The sequence below is a fragment of the Globicephala melas genome, chromosome 7, assembly GCF_963455315.2.
Source record: "Globicephala melas chromosome 7, mGloMel1.2, whole genome shotgun sequence".
Taxonomy (NCBI): domain Eukaryota; kingdom Metazoa; phylum Chordata; class Mammalia; order Artiodactyla; family Delphinidae; genus Globicephala; species Globicephala melas.
Genome location: NC_083320.1, coordinates 85,460,602 through 85,486,303, shown reverse-complemented (window position 1 = coordinate 85,486,303; position 25,702 = coordinate 85,460,602). Strand labels below are relative to the sequence as shown.

The 25,702-nt window shown below is 36.5% G+C and overlaps 1 protein-coding gene across 22 annotated transcripts in view; it reads right to left on the bottom strand.

Moving 5' to 3' along the window:
- Positions 1 to 25,702, bottom strand: part of GTDC1 (glycosyltransferase like domain containing 1) — a 492,727-nt gene that overhangs the window by 398,572 nt on the left and 68,453 nt on the right. For 20 of the 22 annotated variants that reach the window (XR_009564645.2, XR_009564636.1, XR_009564640.1 and 17 more), the window contains exon 2: positions 14,201 to 14,264. The exons of the other annotated variants lie outside the window; for them this stretch is intronic. The gene's annotated coding sequence lies outside the window, so the exon portion shown is untranslated. The remainder of the gene's footprint in view (positions 1 to 14,200; positions 14,265 to 25,702) is intronic. 22 annotated transcript variants of the gene reach the window in all.

Genomic DNA, 25,702 nt, shown 5'->3' with positions numbered 1-25,702 from the left:
ATTTTATGACATGTGAATTCTATCTCAATAAACCTGTTATTTTTAATTAATTAATTAATTAATATTAACTCAATGGCAACTCAGGCTTAGTAGAGAAGTATTTTCAAATGGAGCCTCCAAGTTCTAGTACTTTTTACAATTTAAACACCATGTTTCATTTTCAAGTAGTAAGAAATAACTCTATTATTCCTGGAATTGTTTTCCAATGTAACTGTTTCATCATATTTCATTTTTAAAACCATCTATACTGAAACACTTCACTTACAAATGTAGAAAGAAAACAACCTACCACTAAAAGTATACAAATAATTAAAAACTAACCTCCAGAAAACACAAAAATACTAATAAAAATATGAAACATGTAAATGAAAAATTAGAGCCAAGCTTATCATTCCATCTATTTTTAAAGGGACACTAAGAATATACCTATCAATATATAACTTTCCATATTTTAAAACAAGCACGAACTTGATATGAAGAAGAAATCCTAACCCTAGGAAAGCGCCACGTGGCGTTTTTTAACTTTATTGCCAATTTGTTGACTCTCTGTCCCAGAGCAGATCACCTCCAACATTAGTACTCTGACCTTACAGAAAAGTGACAGATAAAGTTTACGGTGAGAAAAAATGAGTTTCTACGGGTTTCCAAATGGGAATTCTTATGACACCAAAAGCCATATAATAATATTGATTTTGAGGGCTTCCCTGGCGGCGCAGTGGTTAAGAATCCGCCTGCCAATGCAGGGGACACAGGTTCGAGCCCTGGTCCGGGAAAATCCCACATACTGCATAGTAACTAAGCCCGTGCACCACAACTACTGAACCTGCGCTCTAGAGCCCGTGCTCCGCAACAAGAGAAGCCACCGCAATGAGAAGCCCGCGCACCGCAACGAACAGTAGCCCCGCTCTCTGCAACTAGAGAAAGCCCCTACACAGCAACGAAAACTCAATGCAGCCAAAAATAAATACATAAAATAAATAAAATTTTTTTTAAATAATAATAATATTGATTTGATAGCTAAGTTTTTTACTGCCAAATTACAAGCTTCAGATTTCTGGAAAAATATCCAAGTGAATTTGCAGTAAAATACAATAAAAGAGAAGGCTAAGCTCATGATCAGCAGTCTAGATTGCTTTGTAAACTTTAAATATACATATAAAATAATTTTTTTAATCAGGTCTTTTTTAAAGTTTTCAGTATCTCAAGACTGACATTTTTTACTTTGGGACTGACTGATGCTCTTCCAGACATTTATCCAAAGTCAGTCATAAGCTCACACCTTTCTGAGAAAATATAAACAAGGATTATTTTCTTGTAAAACCATCCTCAAAAATTAATTAGAATATTCAAAATATTCCATTCTCACAAATGAAAATAAGTTGCTTGCTGAAATGACAGTCTTCCATTTCACTGCCTTAAAAATTAAGCTGGCATGGATAATAAAAGTGTTTTCTAACTGAATATGCTTGGCATTCAAATATTTTTAAAACAAATACTAATCCATAATTAGATTTCACAGGCACAATCTATAAAAAATAGAATTTGTTTTTATTTTTCTGAGAGCAATATTAATGATTTGATATCATAAAAGTTGTAACAATACCATTGCTTGCATAAAACAATAAACAAACCCGCAAATGAATGTTTACTTTCTTTTTCAGTCTAATTTTTACCATTCATTCATTTAGCAAATATCTATCGTGCCTGCTACGTGCCCATCACTGTTCCGGGTACTTGGGGATAAACTGGGCAACAAAACAAACGTTCCTGTTATCATAAGAAATTTCTTTCTAATTGGAGTAAAACGACAATCATCAAGTAAATGTATATCAGATGGTGGCATGTACTATAAAGAAAAATAACACAGGGTAATGGAGAATAAGGGCTGCTGAGGATGGGTTGGGGAAGGGCAGGATTTTATATGGAGTTGACTGAGGACGCTTCACTGATGATGAGATGACATGTAAACAGAAACCAGAAGAAGAGAGGGAGGAGGCTCTGCAGACCTGGATCTAAAGCCTTCCAGGCAGCAGGCACAGCAAGATACTGAGATGGAATATGCTTGGCATGTGCAGAGCAGGAAGGTCTGTGTGACGGCAAAGCATAAACGAATTTGCTTTATTCAACAAGCATTTATTGAATGATTACATTCTGAAAATTAGGCTAAGTGTTTTGTGATATTAAAATGACCCAAATATAGTTTCTGGACTCAAGCCTGGATATAATTATAATACAGAGTGAAAAATGTTATTAACCAGTTGAACTGGTTCTCAAAGAGGGACCAATAGTAAGTTCTACTTCAAGAAGATGAACCAAGAGCCTAGGAAGTACAGCGGCCAAAATCCCAATTACAAAGAAGAACTGAAGAAATGTGCAGATACTCTTGGTTCATTCAACAACCATTCAACTCTTTTCTCCTTTTGCTTTCTTCTATTGTAGAATTCAGGCTAAAATACTTAGTCTCCCAGTTGTGGGCAAGACTGTTCCACAGTCTTCCAAAATGACATAGTGGAAAGAAGGCTCAAAGTTGGAAAGCACCCACTATTAGGAGCCAGGACACTGCTGCACAACTCTGAACAAATCAACAACCTGCAGGGCTTTTAGCTGACCCACCCCAGGCCTCTGGTATCAGGCCCTCCCCTCCCAAGCCCTTCTGCCCTCAGCCTCCCTTATCGTCCTCAAGCTCAACAACATTTAATCTGTCTTCCATTCTTCCTCTGAAATTTACAGGTACCTTAGTGTCCATCCTCTCAAAAACCTATGATTATTTCTACCTAAGAAAGAAAATTACTTAACAAGAAACAAGACCTCTTACAATTTGGTCCCAAGTTCCTTTTTAGCCTCAATTCCTATCACTGCCACAAGCCTACCATTACTCCAAACACAACAGACTCCCCGCCATATATCAAACATTCCATATACATTCCCACCATCAAGCACTGCTAGTGCTACTTCTTCTTTCTGGAATCCTTTCACCTTTACTACCTGTCACATTCCTACATATATACAGTTCAAGACTCCACTGAAATCCCATTTCATCCATGAAGGTTTAAGTCAACTTCTTACCCATATTCAGCCCATCAGAAGTAATTACTCCTTCCTCTGTAATAGTAACACCAGCTTGGCTTACACCCCAATAAGAGCAGCTTCCACAATCTTACTTATACTACCGTTGTACAGTATATGTGTGTGTCTTCCCAACCAGATTTTGTTTCTCTGGCAGCAGAGTTTGTGTACAATTCATATTTATATCTATGCATAATCCAAGCAAAGTACTTTGTATGCCAGGCATTCAATTAATGTGTTTCAAATTCTCGTCAATAGACTACAAGAAGCCCTCGCAAAAGGCGAGGGGGCAAAAGAGGTATTCCTGAATTGAAGATTACAGCAGCATTATACAGTGAACTGTCCAGCAATCAGCTATTCAAGTAAGTTCTAAATCATTGCAGGTATCATTGAATGAGGACAAAGACAACAAAAAGTAAACCATGAGTGCTTATTGGGCAGCATAAAATTAAAGAGGAATGGGGAAATGCAAAGCCTAAAGCTACCTATATTAGGAAGTATTACCAAGGGATACTCAAACAATTCATTTAACAAATATTTACTAAGTGCCTACTTTAGGCCAGACACTCTATTAATTGCTGAGAATACAAAGGTGAAAAATAGTGAGAAAGGGCTGAACTTTTACAAGCAATATTTTTAAGTGCAAAGTGTTGGCCTATAAATTATTACTTCCTGAAGTATGACCAAAACAGCATCTTAAGGACCAAGAGACTGACTATGGATACCCAATTCCAAATCTAGAAAACTATATTGACTAAATTGTGATTATGTAGGCACTCTCTCCCAGGACTGCTTCTGAATGTTAAAAGGGCCTCCTCTATTTTCAGTGACTATAAACTGCTCAGATAGAAAATTTGAGTTCCAGATACTTGAATACATTCCCTGCTCTGAGATAAGTTCTATCCATGCACAGGTTGTTTTAGTAATTAAGGTGCCAACAACCCTGCCGTTGTGAATGAAAAGGGAGGAATTTATTAAAAGAGTGCTATATAGGGGATGTTGTATGGGAGATAGTGGATAGTTGTTTGCTTTGTCCCCTGAGGTCAAAATAAAAGAAACAGAATGAAAATACAACAAAAGGGATTTAGGTTAGACATAGGAGGAGTTGTGAAGCACTGATTCACACTACCAAGTTATACTCTGAGCCATTTGTTCTGCAGATTTTGAAAAAAGAGATAGCCTGCTTTCTTCTTAGTTTAGGGCAAAGCAAGCAGATGTAAAGATGACTTCTTAGGGTTTCTTTCAGACATGTTTTTCTATTGTATGTAACCATTTGCATGCACAGTGGAAAAATATGAAGCTACCATTCTAAGAATTAAAAGAAAGAATATAGCCAAAATGCCATCTAGGATAAATTCTGATTTAGTGTGCTCTTAGCCATAAGGCTTCCAAGGATCTAATAACTCCTCCTTATAAGTCAACATCAATAATATAAATTATCGGGGGCTTCCCTGGTGGCGCAGTGGTTGAGAGTCCGCCTGCCAATGCAGGGGACACAGGTTCGTGCCCCGGTCCGGGAGGATCCCACATACCACGGAGCGGCTGGGCCCGTGAGCCATGGCCACTGAGCCTGCGCGTCCGGAGCCTGTGCTCCGCAATGGGAGAGGCCACAACAGTGAGAGAGAGGCCTGCATACCGCAACAACAAAAATAATAATAATATAAATTATCAAATGACTTATTTACCTCATTAATAAACTCAAATTGCTTATTTCTTCAAAAACTGAAGTCTTAATATATGAGAACTACAAAATATCCTTGTTTAAACAATAATCTATTCATGGAGTTAAAAAGAAATTATATTTTTTTATTTACCCATGAATAACTTGCTCCAACAAAAATATTGGTACTAAGTCATTTTGAGGATCTTTCTATAACCCTTATAACTGAATATCGTCTACTCAAAATGACTTTGACATCTTTACATTGATGTCCCCTTAGCAATAATGAACAATTTTATAAAATTTAATCCACAACCCTCAGAAATTAAAAATATGACTATGCCCTTTACATGTATAAATGATTTATACCAATTATATTAACAAATATATTTCTTAGTACTTATTCATTCATTTAACAAGTGTTTTATTGAGGGTCTATCTAGGCACTGTGCTGAGTGTAGTAGGGACACCAAGATGACCTAATTAGAGTTTCTGTCCTCAGTCATAGAAACATAACCTCACAATACCAAAACACATGTACTGGATGTCAAAAGGGAACAAACATCAAGTTGCTTTTTTTTTTTTTTTAACAAATTTATTTATTTATTTATGGCTGAGTTGGGTTTCTGTTGCTGCGTGTAGGCCCTCTCTAGTTGCGGCGAGCGGGGGCCGCTTTTCGCTGTGGTGCGTGGGCTTCTCATTGCGGTGGCTTCTCCTGCTACGGAGCATGGGCTCTAGGTGTGCAGGCTTCAGTAACTGTGGCTCGCAGGCTCTAGAGCGCAGGCTCAGTAGTTGTGGCGCACGGGCTTAGCTGCTCCGCAGCATGTGGGATCTTCCCTGACCAGGGATCGAACCCGTGTCCCCTGCATTGGCAGGAGGATTCTTAACCACTGCGCCACCAGGGAAGCCCAGCAAGTTGCTTCTGATAAATGGAATACTTATAACTGGAATGGAATATTTCCTGCCATATCAATAAACAAAGGATGCCACAGTCATCAACGATTGCAACCCTCTGGTGTGAGCTGGTGAGCCCTGCGCAGACGCAGGGCTGAAAAGAACACCTGCCATCTAGCAGCCATCAGACTGCGGCCACTCCCTACAGTGAGCCCTAAGGAAACTCAGGATGTGAAAATACAGGATACTGGCCCCAGGTAGCTGAGGTGCATATCAAAGGAATGATTTCAGTAAGCCCAGATTCTCAAATCTTCCCGTACATAGAAAAGCGCTAAAGTCCTTGAGATATCTGGTTTTCTTTAATTAACAGTAATCTTTTGACATTCCGACTACCTGCCCTTTTGTTGCAAAACTCCTATATATCCTGGCTCCTCCCCTCACCTCCTTGGAGCAGTTTCTCAGAGTTATCTGAAATGCTATCTCCCGGGCTGCAGTCCTCATTTTGCCCCAGATAAAACTTAACTCGCAACTCTCACGTTGTGCTTTTTTTGTATTTTTGCGGTACGCGGGCCTCTCGCTGCTGTGCCCTCTCCCATTGCGGAGCACAGGCTCCGGACGCGCAGGCTCAGCGGCCATGGCTCATGGGCCTAGCCGCTCCACGGCATGTGGGATCTTCCCAGACTGGGGCACGAACCCGTGTCCCCTGCATTGGCAGGCGGACTCTCAACCACTGCGCCACCAGGGAAGCCCTGTGCAATTTTTTAAGTCAACACTTTCTACAAGTACCCGGGAAGTTCAAAGGTCCAAGCAACTAACTATACAAAAAGAACTAAGGAAGTATGGCAGATAACTTTAGGATGGATCAGTTGACACTCATTCCAATTCTCCTTCTCCCTGCCTTCCTCCAAAATAAAGGCTAGAAAGCTAAATACTTTTTATCTCATTCTAGAGGTAGTTAGGTGACACACTTTTGGCCCCTGAGATGCAGGCAGAAGTCCCCAGGAGCGGGCCTCTCTTTCTAAAGAAAAAGAGAAAGTTCTCCATGAAAACTAGGCTTCTGGGCTCCCTTTACTTTTCTTCCTGCTTCAAAGTAAACACAATTTCTATAGGTACAAAAGTCATCTGTGGAATAAGAAGCAAGCATTACATGCTAAGGATGATGGAGAAGGATGATGTTACCTGGCCCCCTGATGAACTAACTGCCTCCCGACTTCTTACGCCAGGAGACAAATAAAACCCTTACTCATTTAAGTCACAGTCAGTAAGATTTTCTACCACTTGGAGCCAGAGGCATTTTTACCATTAAAAGAAAGCTACAACAAAGAGGAGATGTTTGAGTTGGACTATGGGTCCTTCTTCCTTAATTCAGCTGTTATCTAGTCCTTTCTAGCTAGAGGAATTAAAAACAATTTTGAATTTTCATGTCCACAGTTTTACTATAGTATTCTGTAATCCAGATTACTTAAATAAACATGTTCTAACTCTTCCACGGAAATACATCTATTGCATAGTCATTACAAGATTTTTTATTTATTTCTTTTCCTAACTGAAACCTTCAATCCCCCCAAACCTATAAAATAACATTTCTTATAGCATGATATAAATCATTCATGTATGTAATATACACATACAAATAAACAGCTTAAGAAAGGGGTAAGAAATGAGAAGGAAGAGAGAGAAGGAAAGAGGAACCTAGCTTATTTGAAAGTATAAACTATGTTTTTCAATTTTGTGAGCATCTTAAAAAGTATCTTCATAATAAGTTAAAGACCTCAAGATAATAGTATTTTTAAAATAGGAAAGACTCCCGGCAACTTGAAATCAGTGTCTCTGTTTCTGAAAAAATTTCAAACTTGAAAAATACATATCCAACAAGTATTCTTCATCCAATTTATCACTAGCATTATTATATCATTGCCATATCCCCCCTATCTCTATTAGCCTCCCTAAGGTAGTAATCTGTCTCTCTAGGTAAGTTTCAGTTGGACATATTTTAAATGTGTACTGTTCTTGAGATAGTTTCAATTGTACACTGCTAAAAAGATTCATTAATTTCAACCACCATCAACTCCATATGCCACACATACTTTTTTTCTGCCTTTTTTGTTCAAATATATTTCACTGTGGCCATTCAGAGGAAAATTACACATTCCAATAACATTTGAGTTCCTCTCCGTTACCCTTTCAGTGGCTCAGGGTAATGATAGAGTAAAGAATCATGTTCTTCACAGGCTCTCCTTTTTTTTTTTTTTCCATTTGGTAGAATTTCAGCTTCAAATCCCTTGTGCCAAAAAGCAATGGGTAATGTCTAATGCTCTTCTCTAACAGTAGTACTTTGGAAGGAAGGGGAGAGAAAGTCAGGAGAAATCACTCACTTTCCCAGCTTTTAAAGAGTCTTAGCATATGGAAAAAGCAATCTCTTATCCTATTTTCCTAAAATAGAATTACAGAATCATAATAGGTAAAGGGGCCAGAGGAAGAGGAAAAAGAATTAGAAAATTTTACAAATATCTCTGAGTATGGGTAATGGCTAAAATGATGAAACTATTGATAGTTCTAGCCCTAAATTCCCAGCGAAATCAGTCAAAAAAAACAAAAAACAAAAAACCTATATGTTCATAAAACCTGGGGCTTATATATTCCTTGGCACTGTTTACAGGTAGAGACTTCCTCTGTAAAATAGATAAAAACTACATCTCATCTTCATGAGACTGCAAGAATGGGAGAAATAAAGATACTAAGCATAGTCAGATAACATAAATGCCTTCATTTTAAAACCAACATTCAAAGACAATCGACTACAGTCCATATGAACTCAAAAGAAAATTCATAGAATAAGTCTCCTTTGTTTACGTCATCTCAACTTCAATTTCATCTGCAGTTATCTCCTTTAAAGCAAATATTTCTAGGGCCCTTACATGATAGGAAGTCCTTTTTCTCAGGCCCATTTTTATTTGGTTATCTTTTTAGGTGCACTGAAGATTGAGTTTACAATAAGCTGAACAGACAGCGTACAAAAGGCTTTTAGAACTATACCATATGGTCCAGGGAAGGGAACAATCTGGACGATCCCCATTTCAATCTGCAAGCTTGTCCACCTCTATAACACATTATACTACTGTAATAAAATATTAAGATGGAAATGTAAAAGCAAAACTAGTCTATCTTTAGCATTACCAGGCAACCACACTTCCAAAAATTAACTGATAAACTTAATAAACATTTAATTTACATTCTGAAATTTTGGTATGCAACACCAGGCATACAAACCTAGGCCACTATTCACTAGAAACAATATTTCGGCAGGGATATGTGTGGGTATTCAACTTATGCTTCAGAAATTTGGAAGAAGAAAAAAACACAAAACACTTTTACGGGGGCATATTGGCAGGGGCTGATGTAACAGATGACACATTCTTGGAAATCAAATAAAAGCAATAGGGAAATACCCATTGTTGCCTGCTGAAGGCCTAATCACATGGACACAGCTGGAACCAATGTAGATCATTCATTAATAAAATTGTATTGTAGTAGCCACTTTTTGATGCATTTCAATTACTGCTGTAGCCAAATCTCTGAATTTCTTTGTTCCATGTTAGTAAGATTGTTTGAATGCGAAATATGAGAAGATTTAGAACAGGGGAAAAAAAAAAAAAACCTGCTTTCATGCTAAAAATGAGACTAGCTCAAAAAGCTAAATGTCACTTTACCTTGCAATCTACTTACTCTATCAGCAGCTTAAAATATGCAGCGTAAACCTGAAAGGGGGAATTCATATGGTACTATGGATAAAAAGTGAGCAGTGTGAGATGCCACAGAAAACATATGAAATACTTGTGAAAGTATTCTACAGAATTATAAGATGTCGGGCAGGAGGAATTAAAATGTACCAAAAACTAAGGGGAGAATCAAACAACTGAATTAAAACATACTCTTTCATGTAATACTCTCTAATGACTTTTAACACTGAAGTATGTACGCCTCAGGGAAGGTCACTCATATTTTTGACCACATAAACTTAGAAATCACTATTTGTCATTATATGTTACCAATATTTGATATCAAACAGCACCTACCCAGGAGTTAGGTTTAAAATCTGTACTGATATTCAAATGAAATAAAATACTGGCTATAATTATAAACATGGTATGTAATATAATAAAGTCCTGGTTAAAATAATAAATTTGGTATTTATCCAATTTTGCTGGCATGTTAATAAATTTATTTTTCCATGTTTCTACAAATATAATGATTAAGTTTCTATATCATAATTTCTGCAAACTGCATAATATCAAACTATAAAGACGTAGCAGCCTTGATATGTGTCCTGAATTAAACAAAACTGTAGTATTTATTATTTACAAAAATGAAAAACTCAATAGCATTTATCAAAAACACTGCTCAAACATTATAGGTCTTAAATATATTTCTACTATGCCTCTGTGTACAGTTAGAATAAACAATAATATAAATTATATAATAAAATAGGACAATTCAATAAATAGGACAATAAATAGGACAATTCATGTTTCAATTCCTAACTCATTGAAAGATATATTCCTACCACAAAAAAGATAAAGGGCTTAACTGCAAATAAAAATTATACCAATGGAGAAAATGTACTTAAAGTCAATAAACAGTATTCAATATACAATTAACATTCAACATATGTGAACATACAGAAGGAAAGAGTTTTTATCTGTACCATCTTTAACCTCCAATTCTAATATTAAAAAACCTTTGTAAAGCAATTATACTCCAATAAAGGTGTTAAAAAAAAAAAAAAAAAAACCTTGACACAAAGGACTCAAGACAGTCATGCACTTAACTGGACCAAGAAGAAAAAACAATTTCACTGGCATTCCTTCTCAAAAACATCATCATTCTTAAGCTTAAAATGTTGACCTAAAGATTTAATTAATATAACTTAACAAGCACCTCACTCAGATTCATTTTAGCTGCTCTACAGAAAAAGCCACTTAAATACAAGTTTAAAAAAAAAAAAAACAGCATTGGAGGGACTCAAGAATCACAGCATTTAATACACATGCATTATACATACAAATCAATTTGAGTATTTGTTTGTTTTGTTAAAGTAATAAGCCAATATGTTGCTGAACCTGTCTTGAGAATGAGAGAAAATAACAGGTGAGATTATTTAATGCATACTTCTGATATACCTGTTTTACAAATCCTTTTAATTATTTTAAAGCATTTTTTAAATTAAAAATCTCTGGAAAAAAAAAGAACAACTGTTAGATTGCACAAGTTTGTTTTAATGTATTCATAATAGATATATTTTCCAGCATATATGGCATACAAAAATGTTTCACATTCATCATTCTAACACAAACCACTGTTTTCTTTCTTTTTAGTCACATTTGTTACACATTTACAAAAATACAGGAGTTTTTCCTCCCAAAGTAATTTTCTCATTGCTAGAAATCACTGACAATTTTAAAAATAAAAATCAGTCAAAATAATATCAATCTCCTCCTAAGAAAACAAATTCTGCCTAATTATTTGTATCTTGATTGTAAAACACTAATTTTTAAAGTAGATCACATGAAAGTAAATCATTTGTTTTGCTTAATACAACAGAAAACACATTTACATTTTGAGGAACATTCTACGAAATTTCATAGAATGTTTGCTCATAGTGAAAATCTAGTCTCCTCTTCAAATCATCACTTAAAAATCACAGTGCTACATTTCCACGTCCCTTGTAATAATAGGTCACTAATTACAATTTAGAAAACATTGGGAAACTTAAAAAATGCTTTTGTGTTTTACCTTGCATTTTGATTTCAAAGGAAAAAAATTTTAATGCACATCCTTGTATTTAATGGAAGCTCACTTGCTTATCTAGCTACACTTATCAGACATTCCAAAAATGAGTACTCAATCTATAACAGATATGAACTGACTCTGAGTCTGACAAAAATAGAAAACAATAGCAAGCTTTTTGGTCTCAACAAAAGATAGCTTGGCAAAAAAATCCATGTAATATAAGCAAATATTACTCAAGAGTTTCAATTCAAATAATAAGCTGTGAAGCAAGACAAGATTCCTACCAATCAAAAATACTATGTCAACATGACGAAAGTTAGCAATATTCAGAAGGGTTTTCTGAAAAGTATGGCAAAAATGCAACTGTGAAGGAAATCTCTAGGAGAGCTGGAAAAGGCAAATTTAGCACAAGCTTCTATAAGGAACAATGCCATTTAGTAAATGTGGAAGTTGTGAGGAGAATGATGTCTCTATTTAAGAACAAGTTTTTTTTTTCATGATGGTGTTTTACGTGAAGAAAGAGGAAGACGAGGGAAAAGAAATGGTATAAGTAGGAAGAACTAAGGCTGCTTGCTTTCCTTCAGTGAGGCTGGGAGGGTCGACCCTCTGCCTTATGAAAACCACTGCCAGAACCAAGCTACACAAAACATTTTGGCTGCCAGCCTAGAACAGTGCCAGGCTGTTTTTTATTTTTGCGCTAGGCTCCCTCAATTGAGACAGTGTGGGATTGTCACTTTGATGCACATAGAGAACAAAGAATAATATAGTACAGAGGGGGGGAATTTATTTTGCCCCTTTAAAGTCAGGTTAGCATTTTGTTTTCTTTGACAGGTCTTGAAAAGACCCAAGAAACAAAAGTTATGCTGAAGAATGGATCAATTGCCTAAAGAAATTAGCGTGAGTACAATATTGTCGACAGTTTAAAAGCCATTTGAGATTAACATTTTTAAAAAATCAGACTTAAAAGGGGTCCAAGTCATATATTTACCTGTTTAAGAGGCCAGAGACCAAGAAGTACATGATACACCATCACTTAATCTTGTTTAAAATCTGAGAGTATGAAGGAAGGCCATAAAATCTCACAAAAAAAGAACTAATATAAGTATTATAATTTTTAGGTCACTATTCAGAGGCAACTTTCTCAGCTGCTATTGTGAACTTGAGTTCTCCAAAATTAAATAATCTGATTAAAAGATTATAACATTAGAATCTGAATATTGTATGCCTTTTCAGGGAAAGAGGTGATAAACGATCGAAAATGTTTGAAGGATTAAACCACAAATCATCTATGAAGTTGCCACAGACACAAACAGGAAAACCGTCTCTTCTATCCTATTCAATTCTGTACTAGAAGCAAAGCTAACACAAATGAGAAAACCAAGTGTGTGCTGCTGCAAGCTTCAACTAAATCTACTACCTGAATCTGGAGACCAAAAACACCAATAAGCCATTAGCTCCTAGAGGTATGACCTTCTTCTCTCTAATGCACAAGATAAGTAGAGGTAGAGGTCCATTTTCTACAATCCAAATGAAAAGAAAGAATGAACTGTGACAAGCCCAGATCCCATGCTGGCATATTTTACACTAAGCTCAGCATCATCTAGAAGCAGTATGCTTCTCCCTGCCAATCGGGGGGGAAAAGAAGTTGTGAAAACTACTACAGCGTGGATGAATAGCACCAAAGGTCTACGAGTCCCTTCCTCCTGCACATCTCCACTGAATCAGCTGTGAAAAGAAGACCAACGGCTGTTACAGAAATAGCAAGAACTAAAGCACTTGCCTCAGATGTTACACATAGAGGCATGGAGCATTTACCACCTAAGCCTATCTAATTTCTGCCAAAATGATCCCCTGCCCAGTTTTGTTCATAGCCACAGATTCTGATAGCAAGTCACGATCAGTGATGGGAAAGGCAACAGGGAAGGGAGAACATGGGGAAGAAATCCAGAGAGAACAGTGGCCAAACTCCAAACAATATACACGCTTCTCTTACTTAAATTAGTGCCCATGCACAATACTTTGGGACAACAAAACCTGTGATAAAGGTTTCAGGTACGATGATTTGCTCTGGGCGGCAAGGGTAAGTCTGCCATATAATCAAAAAAAAAACCATTATTTTCCTCCTCACAGTTCTCCTTTTGCATTTCCTTTCTTTCCTCTAGGATATACTGCTGATGCTATTACCGCATGGGACACTGATAGTTGTAGGCAAGGCATTCATGTATTGCCAAAGTGGTCCAGAGAGTGATGTCTGGCTGGCTTTAATTCAGCAAGGAATATGAGGCAAAAGCAGGAAGCAAAAAGAATGAAAGGTATAGAAGAAGCCAGGGTATAGCCTGTGTTTTCTGTTTATTAATGATGCAGATGAAATGGGGGGAAATCTAGAAAAAGCAGCCAAGCCAAGTGAATTACAAAGAAAGATTAAAGGAGCTAAATGTGTGTAACTTGGCTGACAACCAAAGAACAATATGAGAGCTGTCCACAACTCTCCAAAGTATATACAAAAAAGAAGAGCAGGGAATTTTTATTTACTATTGAAGTGTGAATATATGAAATAATAATGAGATAAAATAAAAATAAAGAAATCTGACTTCAAGTAGCCAAGGAAGTGATCTGGTAAAACTTAAGAAAGGATATGCTTCCTCCTCTTTAGAAATATTTATCATCTATCTAGAAATATTTATCATCTACTGACCCACACTGCAGTAAAGAGTAGATAATAGGAAATGACCACATAATTCCAGAGGACTTAATTCATGGAGAAATAAAAATGAAGTCCCATTTGCTTACCTGATGATCCAGATTTACTGATGTCTCTCTTTACATATGTCTGATTTGGCTAATGAAGAGATATCTGTGAAATCACAAAGGACATAGTTAGGTTGGTATCTTCAAATTAAGCCCAATCTGAATTCTGAATCCTGACCTGGACAAGAGTTTACTTAAATGATCTAGTAGTCTGATTCTTGGATATTCTAAGAGGGGAAAAGAACCTCTAAGAACAGAAATACTTTGAGTCTTAACTAAGAGCTTTTTTCAGTCTTTCCAAGGATTTCCCAAATTAATTATGACTCAAAAAAATAATAATAATTCAGATTAGAAGTCCTTCACCTTGGTATATGGACAGCCCTCAGGAGTCTATGCACTCCTGAATGATATATGAAAAATGTGTGGGTTTATGTAAATGTGTATGTCTCTGGGGAGAAGGTCAATAATTTACGAGATTTGCAGAGAGGTCTATAATCCAAAAAACTGTGAAGAACCTGTGCTGAGTATAGTCTAAAATCTCAAAGGCAGGTTGGAATGCATATAGATAATCAATCCAGGTTTGGAAAACAATGGAGGTGCACAGACACTTGCAGATCTGGGGTAAACACCTTAAGAACACTACTTTCTGGGAGAACATAACATCAAGTTTAAACTGTTACTTAACTTACACAGCCCTATGTTCTCTGCCTGCCATACACAGTGAAGAGAATGATGGGTGGATATTCTGACTCTCCTGTTCTGTATATATTAAAGTCAGAATCCTTAGGTATATCAACACTGACAGGGTCAGAACTAACAGAGCAACTCATCCAAAAAGAATCCTATATGACAAGCAAAAAGAAGGAGCTATCAAAGCAGTAAGAAATGTGGCTCCCAAACAGTTTACATAGCACAAAATCACAGGATTAGCCAAACACATCTCCTAAAATAATTATTCAAAACAGTAATCAGACTCAGAATAACCTACACCAGAATAAAAAACAGGTTGGAGAACCTTCCAGACACCAACTATGAACAAGATGGGAAAGCATTCACAGCTAGAGAGAGGATCTGGAGCTGAGGTGTCACCAAAACAACAACAATAAACAAACACTGAGAAGACATAAATCAAGGAAAGAGAAAAAAAAAGAACAAAATAACTCGAGATGGCTTATTTCACGTAATGACTATAGAGTATATTCTCTCAAAGAAAACAGTGTATTTAGACATTCACCTCCTGAGCATCTCCCTGGCATCGCTCTGGTGCTGGGAATTCATCAGTGAACAAGACAAACAAAGCTTGCCCTGCTGGAGCTTAATTTTGGGGAGGAGAGGAAGGATGATGGGAGACAACTATATCAGCAACATCATTTCAATGTGTGATACATGAAAGAAAACAAATAAATAAGATGATGTGACCGAGACATGCAAGAACGGCCTACATCTGTCTAGTACATCACAGAGATGCTCACTCCAATCCTCAAAGTTAGTCAGGGTCGTAGAGAATTGAGATGGGGGAGGGACTGTAGGGACAGCTAGTCAGACCTCTTCATTTCAGAGACAAAGAATCACAACCTCATTATTTCCGAACATCAAAATACACACACCTGGACTGAGTTAGGATTTTATGATACACGCTCTGTCTTTAGAAGAGAGGATTGAGAACAGGTACTGAACAGCATTCCTGAAAACCTGGCTAAGGATACTGAATACTTCATACCTTTAATATTTAATAAAGAACCACATTCTATCCAAATTCTTGGCAAGTTCCATTCAATTAAAAGAATTTTGTTTTTTGCTTCTACAGACAAATCGGATCAATTTCTGCTGTCAAAAAAAGGCTACCCAAGGTCATGTTCTAGGCCTCAAACCTAGGCAATCTGGCTCCAGGATCCCAAACTCTCATCACTACTTTTTGCAGACTCTACAGAAGTAAAATTTAAAAGAACAAAACAGCCTTAGGTGGCTCCCAATATTCTTAAATTTATACACTCAACTAAGACCAGAAAAAGTCAAATTAAATAAAACCAAGTGTGATGAAAATTTAGAAGCAAAACTAGGAGAGGATAAGAATGAAATAATGAAAGAAGACACAAAAGAGTCATCTGCTCTGAGCCTAAAGCATCCAAATGAGAATTTCTCAGGAATAGGAAAACATTACCATGTGGACATGAAAACTATATGGGCCTCAGAAATGGGGTATGCCCACTGAGCCCACAGAGGAAAGTCAGGCTTTGATTCATAACCAGGGAAACTTCCAAAGACTTCCATGTAATTCTGCTTCACAAAGCTCTGCGTGTGTGTGTGTGTGTCTGTGTGTCTGTGTGTCTGTGTGCATGCACATATGTATGTGGTATGTTAGGGAGATGGATTGGTTCTTAAAAGAATTTCAATGTTTATAAAAAACTTACAGAAATAATTCCTATCTGAATAGGGCTATACAGCCTATATATTTAAATGCAGTTTCACACTTTTTTAAAAAACTTCCAAAATATAAAGCTCACAAGGTAAATATATAAATAAAAACATGGGAAAAAATAAATCTGCATATTGATTATATATGTATACGTATGTCTAGAAGGAGGCACAAAAAAACAATAACACTGGTTCATGTGTATAAAGAACGTGAGTGTTAGGGACTGAGGTATAGGAGGAGAGATTTCATATCCCTCAAAATTATATTTTTTCAATTTGAACCAAGTAAACAGTGATAATTCAAAAGTTTTAAAAACAGGGAACTCTACTCAATACTCCGTAATGATCTATATGGGAAAATAATCTAAAATAGAGTGGATATATGTATATGTATAAGTGATTCACTGTGCTGTATAGCAGAAAGTAACACAACATTGTAAATCAACTATAATCCAATAACAAATTTTTAAAACAGAAATAACAAAAGAAAATTTTAAGAATAGTCTTGAAGTTCAAAAATAAAAATAAAATAATATTGAAGAGGAAAAGGGTATGGAAATCTATCTATTCATATATATATATATGCATAGAGGGGTCCTTGCTGGTAGAGGAGTTGGGACTTCAGCCTCAGTGAAAGACTCTAGCTTTCCACCTTCACACATCATCATCAACCCTGCCCTCCACACCTCACAGTCCACCACCAGAAATACACAACAAACATGCATACACAGAGGCCATTTCAATTGGTAGATAATGCTGTTCGAATATCCTATCTCTGAGAGCCTAATTGCTTAAAAACATCTAAAAAGACAGACGCACTTTTAAAAAAAGTAAAAAGAATTCTACAAGCTATCAACATAGAAATATATTTCATACCCTTTTTAAATTAAAATAAAAAGTTGTTTAAGAAAAAAAAAATCGGTCAGAGATTCCAAAAGATCAGTGATGCAAAGTTTCCCCAAAGCTAGAAATCTATGACATTATTTGCTTAGCCTATAGTCTCCAACCTAAGAAAGGAACCCTGAGTCCTTTTCTTTTGAATGTGAGCATATTCTATGACATCTGTCATCTCACTGACCAAAAGTGATGCTGCAGACTTCACTGGGCAGCAGTGACCCATTCCTTCCTCCTTGGCCAAGAGAAAGTCTTCCACCCAAAGCTGTAAAGCTGTCAGGGATGTAGTAAGCCTTTTCTTTAAACTTCTAACAGGTCAGAACTTTTCACAAAATCTACCCCCAAAAAAGGCTTATTCACATTAATTTGCTTTGTGTTGCCATCATTTATTGTCTTCATTTTTAATTTAGTGGTATTTTTAGCCAAATGAAATGAAATAACGGTCAGTTTTTCTCAATCTGTCTCAGCTCTACTCTTCATCTTCTGGGACCCAATTCATGTGATCCTTTAACAACTATTTATTTCACACCAAACTAGATATCTCCCTAAAGCTTACCAATCTAGCCTCCAGGCATATTTCTTAAATAAAAGCTGTAGATCTTTGTAAACGTAAAATTTGCATACTAAAGGAACAAATCAACTATCAAAAGACCTAGTACTATATAGCTGTTGCTCACCTCTAAGCAGAGTTTAAAATTCATTTCAATTTATTATTTTTTTAAAGAAACAGCTATTGACTTTTTCCCTTTGCAAAATACTGTGTTTAATGGCCTAGTTAAATTAGAGGTGATAGTGTGAAGCAAGTGTTTTAAATTGGTAAATTCTAAACCTTTTAATAAAAGCACATCAGTCAGAAGTTTTAATAAGACTCAGCAGGACAGAGAAGAATTAACAGTCTGTAGGTATCAAAAAGGGGTGATAGACAATGATAACCTTAATCATTTGCATAGGGATTTATAATTTCATTGCTTAAAGGTTAATGAAATTATGTGGTATTTTGCCTACTCTTTTTTTTTTGCTATTTTTTTAACATCTTTATTGGAGTATAATTGCTTTACAATGATGTGTTAGTTTCTGCTGTATAACAAAGTGAATCAGCTATACATAAACATATATCCCTATATCTCCTCCCTCTTGCATCTCCCTCCCACCCTTGCCTACTCTTATCCAGTAATGGATGCCTTGGTTCGTATACATTTATTGACTGAATCATGTAACAGAAGAAATGACTGAAATATTACCAATTAATCTGCTGCATTTTTTAAATATACTCCTGGGTGCCCAGCTATCACAATCTGTTCTAACCAATAACTGGGTACCCTAAAATAAAAACATAAGGTTTCCAACAGCCTCTCTTCTGAGATGAGAAGAACAAACTCATAATTAGAACTCTAAAAGTACAGTAGGTTGCTAAAGTGATTTTTTAATTAGATACATTCCTTTATTTACTTTGTACTTCAAGTCAACTATTGCTAAATAGTTGCTTCTGCCAAATAGTAACATAAAATACAGATTGATGAGTATATTCAAGACACTGGAGGGTGAAACTGGATGGAGAAATTCAAACAATAGACACAAATAATGAGAAGAGTTGAAGTAATAAAAGAATTCTAGGCTGGAGCAATTGTTTTCAATCATCACGGGACAAAAACAACACAGTACAGTGGCCTTGCCTCACTGAGCACCCAAGAGGTGTTCAAGGCCAGTGCTTTGCTTGGTACCCAGTTCTAATGGAAAATTGCCAAGAGTCTAGCTTTAGGCAGAGTGGCGTTACCTACTCTGGCTGCACAACAGAATCACCTGGAGGACTTTTTTTTTTAAAAAAAAAAAAAAAAGCTGATACTTAAACCACAGGATCAAAGATTTTGGTTTCATCAACAATTTTTAGAAGCTCCCAGGTGACTTCTTACACGTGCAGCTATGGTTGAGAAATACTGCTAGAGGGCACTGGGTCTCAAAGTGTGGTCCCTGGACCAGCAATGGGAGCAACAGCAGCAGCAGGTGGAAACTTACTGGAAATGCAAATACCCAGGCCCCATCCCAGACCTACTGAACTAGAAACTCCAGGGTGGGGTCAGGCAACCTGTATTCTGATGAGCCCTTCAGGAAATTCTGATGTACACTAATGTTTGAGAAACACTGCTTTAGAGTAAGAAAAATCTGGGCTTCAGTCATCTCTCCAGAATTTACTGACTGAATGACCACTGGTCAGCTCTCTAAACCTCACTTTCCTCACCTGCAAAATAATAGAGTTAGCTATGATTTGTAAACATGTATTATGTGCAGAGAATGTGCTAATAAGCACTTTATATACATTAATTAATTTAACACAACAAGCTTACCACGTAGATATTAATATCATTTACACCCGTTGAACATTACAAAGCGAGGAGGCAGAACTGAAATTTGAACTCAAGTCTTTCAAATTCTAAAATCATTGCTCCTTCCCTATTCCACAAAATATGCTGGTCTGCCCTCGCTCCCTCTCTCCCTTCCTCCCTCCCTCCCTCCCTTCCTTCTTTCCTTCCTTCCTCCCCCTTCCCTCCCTCCATCTTCTCTCCTTCTTTCCTTCACTCCTATCTGTCTCTGTCTATTTGTCTGTCTTTCTCACTTTCTCTGGAAATTTATTTTCCTACTACAAAGCTAGAGATTAACTAGCATGTACCGAGTGACTACTGCCATAGGCCAGAAAGAAAAGGATTAAAATTTTTTAAATTTTAAAATCATAGTAATGACATTACTACATGTAGACACACATTTTGCAAAATATAGAAACACATATGATTTAATTCTAAAGTGGTAAGTCAAAAACAGAAGAAACTCAGGAGTTCATGAGACTGGAGCTCAGAGACCACGCACGGCATGACGCCAGGAAGAAGTGCAGCTTATTCTGAAACAGGGTGAAAAGTCTGTCCAGAACAGCAGGAGAAACAAATGGTTAGAGAGGAGTAGAAAACAAAGCTAAGTAAGCTCAATGGGTCCAGATTGAGACTTAGAGTTAAGAAATATTTCACTTTAGTAAATATATAAAATCTTCTTTCACACAATATTTTTGACGCACTGATAGTAAAAAGGTAAAGTCAAATCACAGATACTTATTCTAGAAAAAAATCAACCTAGGATTACACTGGAAAAAAATATACAGAAAAAAAGTCATTTCTATTACAGAAAGTGTTCCATATGATCCACCCTTTATTATAGTGTTTGCATGGGCTATTCATATGCATTGCACAGTATTTTCAATCATTCACTAATCCAACCAACACGGACTGCATTGAGTTAGGCATCAAGGATAAAACAATAAATAAGTTACTGACCCAGGGCACATGGAGCATTTATGTAAGAAACAGACTGCAAATGTTTTATGCAACATGTACATGAAGTTATTAGGAATTCCAAAGGCCACTAAAGACAGACCAATTCTTAGTAATGACTTCTGTGAAATTCCTGAAAGTCAATGAGATATAAACTAGCCAAAACTTTCTACGTATAACATGCAAAAGTACTTTGTTTATGATAGCTAGCATCACGGTCATCAACTTACAAGTGGAGCATCCCAAGTCCCATCCACATTGAGGCTGACTACGACTAAAAAAGGCAGGCACATGTAAAAGCTAGAGGTAAGCTTTTTAACACATCATTCATTTCACTTTTCCTGAGGAACTAATGAAGAAACTACACTCAGAAACCCACTGGAAGAGTCTACCTATGTATTAATGAAGGAAAACGTGAGGCACAATGGGCTGACCACGTTCACTAGCATCTCTGCCAATGATAGTCCAGGGCTGTATAACCTTCTTTAGTTCTACTCTGACAACTCCACGACACACATTTGTCTCTAAGAACCAGTTTAGGAAGCATGTATATCCACCATACTATGCTTAAAGGATGAGGTGCTAGAGTTATTTTGTCTCAGAATAAATCTGAACCAAATTTGCTATGATATTAGAAATTATAGCATTTTTCACACTAAATATATTTAAGGATCATCAGCAATGGATCTTTAGTGAAACCATTTATTAACAACTTACACAAATATAATAATCAAAGAACTGAATCCCAAAGTTAAAAACTACCCAGTAAACCACTAGTTTTTATCCCGCATAGTATCGAGTATATATAGTGTTAAAATTAAAACAATGGTATAAAAAGACTTTCCAAGTACTCTGAGTAATAAATTTCTTTGGCCCCAAAATATCCAATTCATATTTACTACTGTATTTTACTAAAATTCAATCACCTATCATCTCATTCTTTAGTAATATAAACTGTATATGACAAAGCGGTAGGATTAAAAGGTTGGTATATGAGAACAGTTCAATTTTGATAAAAGTGGTTGATATAAAATCATCTTTTAAAATATTCAGACGATGCCATCCAGATATCCACCTGCACTTGGATCTATAAGCCTTAAAGAACTTGTTTAGATTTACTGAAGCTATACCTGCTGTCGAGAAACAAAAAATTGTGAAGGTTGATCAAACACAACTTTGCCTCTAGGATCATGTTAATGTTTTCCACTAACACCATGCTAAAAGTTAACAGTCAATGTAATCCAAAGGTTTCTCTTTACTTCTATATTTAACTCATCACAGGTTTGATCAAGTGTGCAAATCCCTCTGGGCTCAGGGTTCCCATCAAAATGTCTTATAGGAACATTAAAAATTGAATGGGCATAAACAACTCCAACAGTGCGGAGCTCATGACAGCATCCCTGTGATCTTTGTGTTTCATGTGCAACAACACTGGGGAAGTTTGCAAGGGAATCTGAGCAACTAATTACTAGCTTTTGCTTGAGGGCAGGTGTTTCAATCTCTACAGGTGTCTAGGCCGCAGCGCTCTGCCTACTTCATTGCCTCCTGAAGACGTTCACTATAACGACTTGCTGAAGCCCTGCAAAACATCTGATAGAATGCTAAACTGTTGGGTGTTCAGGAAGAAACATGTTGTGACTGCTTCTTAAAGATACTGTTAAGGAGAAATAGCAGTTGGAGAGGCTTTACATGGTTTTTGAAAGTATAAGACAGTTAAAAAGTAAATATAAAATTATATCTATCAATCACACACATTAAATGAGGATACCAATGTTGTCTCAATAAGTACAGAAAGTTTTTCAAAGAAAATACTCTTATTTTTTAAACAGGATATAAGAAAGAAAAATCTAGCTAAATAATAATCTTATGGTAGCCCTTTTTTTTTTTTTCATTCATGCCAGTGCTGGGTATGCAATTTTGGAAGGATCAAAAAAGATGAGAAGTTATCCACTAAAAGAAATTAGTAAACAAAATAGTCATCTGCTGATGGAGAGGCATATATACCATTCACATGTGATGCCACTTACAGTATTAACATTCCTTAAGGTCTTTCCCATAACACTTCAAAAGAAATAACGCTTAATAATGAAAAGACACACAAACCAGAGAAAAACACCTCCTGCTCTGCTACTTGCTACATGTGTAATCCTGGGCAAGAAACGTAACCTTTCTGAGCTTCAATTTCCTCATGTAATAATAGATAAGACCCACCTCATCAGGGGGTGTTTTTAAATAACAGAATGTCCCTTAACTATTCGAGCCAGAGCTTGGCATACAGTAAGTGCTTAATAAATTGTAATTAGCATCATGAAAATTTCTAAATACATTAGTCTGTTGTTCTTAGCAGAGCACTAGCCAATAAAAAGCATCTTCGAAAGTAAAGATTCATCAGTGGTATGCTATTCAAAAATTCGTTATACGGTGCATCTTTTTAAATAAAAATATTTGGCCTTGCTTTTAAGCAGTCAATCAATAAGCAAATACACAACATTTAACTAATTCTTTTTTTTTTACATTTTTTTTAAAGTAATTTATTTTTGGCTGTGTTGGGTCTTCGTTACTGCGCACAGGCTTTCTCTAGTTGCAGAGAGCGGGGGCTACTCTTCGTTGCAGTGCGCGGGCTTCTCATTGCAGTGGGCTTCTCTTGTTGCAGAACACAGACTCTAGGTGCTCGGTAGTAGGCTCTAGGTGCTCAGTAGTTGTGGTGCACAGGCTTAGTTGCTCCGCGGCATGTGGGATCTCCCCAGACCGGGCTCGAACCCATGCCCCCTTCATGGGCAGGTGGATTCTTTACCCCTGCGCCACCAGGGAAGTCCCGTTTTTTAAAATATTTATTTTATTTATTTATTTGGTTGCGCCAGGTCTTAGTTGCAGCACACAGGCTTCTTAGTTGCAGCATGCGAACGCTTAGTTGCAGCATGCATGTGGGATCTACTTCCCTGACCTGAGATTGAACCCAGGCCCCCTGCATTGGGAGCTCGGAGTCTTAACCACTGTGCCACCAGGAAAATCCTTAACCAAATCTTCAGTATCTGAATAAACATTCATCTTGGTGAAAATTCATTATTTTTAATATTGAAATTTTGTGGAGAAATTAGTCATGTTTTATAAGAATAAAGGAATGTTCTAATAATATTTCAAATTTCATCTACTAAAGAATCTTTTTGATAATACTAAGGTTAACATTCTTAGACAATGAATCTGCTAGAATAAGGAAATGGCCATAAATGATAATATATTTTTACCAATTATTTTCATCCAAAATTCTATTCCAAAAACACTATTTAGTGTTTTTCTTTAACCAAATGTAATTAAGATGGTATTTCAGATCATAATTAATATTAATCAACTGTGTAACCAAAACATCACTGTTTTTTTTAATTTTAATAAAATCAAGAGTTAAAATTGTTTCAGACTAGTCTCAAAGGAAACAAAAAGAGAAAAAAGGTTTAAAGCAAACTGTTAATTTCCAAAATTAAGAATGAGATCCCTGGGAATGATCAGAATATAATTGTTGGAAATAATATCCCTCCCACTCTCAGTAGCCTATTACATCAGAGACTTATTTCTTCAAATCTGGACAACGCAATAACCTTCTGTTCTCTCTTCCTTTAAATCCATCTTCCTCCTGTCCATCAGCCAGTTTTCAATGGCATCCCAACCACCAAGAATGTTAAGAACTGACCTGCTGTGCTTTCCTTAACTCAGACCGAATTAATTGTCACACGCTTACACAAAGATATATTCTAATGGGGAAGACAGGCACATAGATACTTAAAACGTGTGTGTGTGTGTGTGTGTGTGTGTGTGCGTGCATGCTAACATGTGAGTGTACATGCATGCATGAGTGTGCATGCACAAAGTATTACGAGAGGATAAACCAGAGGTCAATTCATTTTGCCGACCATAAGTCAAGGAAGAATTCATACAACTGATGGTAGCTGGGTGAAAGAGTACCTACAAAACAGATTCAAAGCTTCAGGCCTTGGGCATCCATTATCAAGTCTCAATCTATCCTATTCCAACTGCTTCCCACACTCTCCTCACATGGACCTAGATGTCCTCATTCTCTAAACATAGTGGACACTTTGCTGTCACCTGGCCTCTGCCAGTCCCTCTGCCTTATACAGTAGTTAAATGACTATGCAGTTATTTAAAATGATGTTGCAGAAAAACACTTAATGACATGGAGAAATGTCCATATTAAAAGTGACAGGTGAAAATATAGCTAAAGGTAATCCATAGGTAATGGATTGCCTATGAAAACATTAATGGTAATTTAATTTTTTTTTCTTTTTTCTCAATGCTTCTCTGGTTTTCCAAATTTTCTAAAGTAAATAGTAACTTTGTAAATGGGGGTAAAAATACAAATTTTAATGCAACTCATCACTCTATTTATAAACAGTATCACTTCATGAAGCCTTCCCTGACATCCAAGCCAGAATTATTTTTTCCCTCCCCACTGTACCATTAGATGCCACTATTAGAACATTGGTGCAATCTGCTTTGTGACAGGTAATAGTTTATGTCTCTTCCCCCATTTGATTTAACCTGCTGAAGGGAGGACTATGTGTAAGCCATCACAGTATAGGCTAAATGGAATATGCCTGGGCTTCTGAAGACAATCCCCCAAAATGAAGAAATTTTAAAAGTAGCCTGTGCATTACTTTAAAAAAAAAGAAAAAAGAGTATTGACTGACTTGTTTTGAGAAGGATAATCACCATTAAGTTCTCAAGTTGGTTGCTCTTATCTATTGCCATTTAGTCCCATCCCACATATACTGTCTCTCTCAAATTGACTACTGACACATTTTTTCTTTGGTCTGAAGGCTTCAGTGAAGCAGTGTTTAAACGGAGATCTTCAAGATTTCTTAACAGATACACATTTATCATTTCAAAATGCCAGTTACTTAAGGATTTG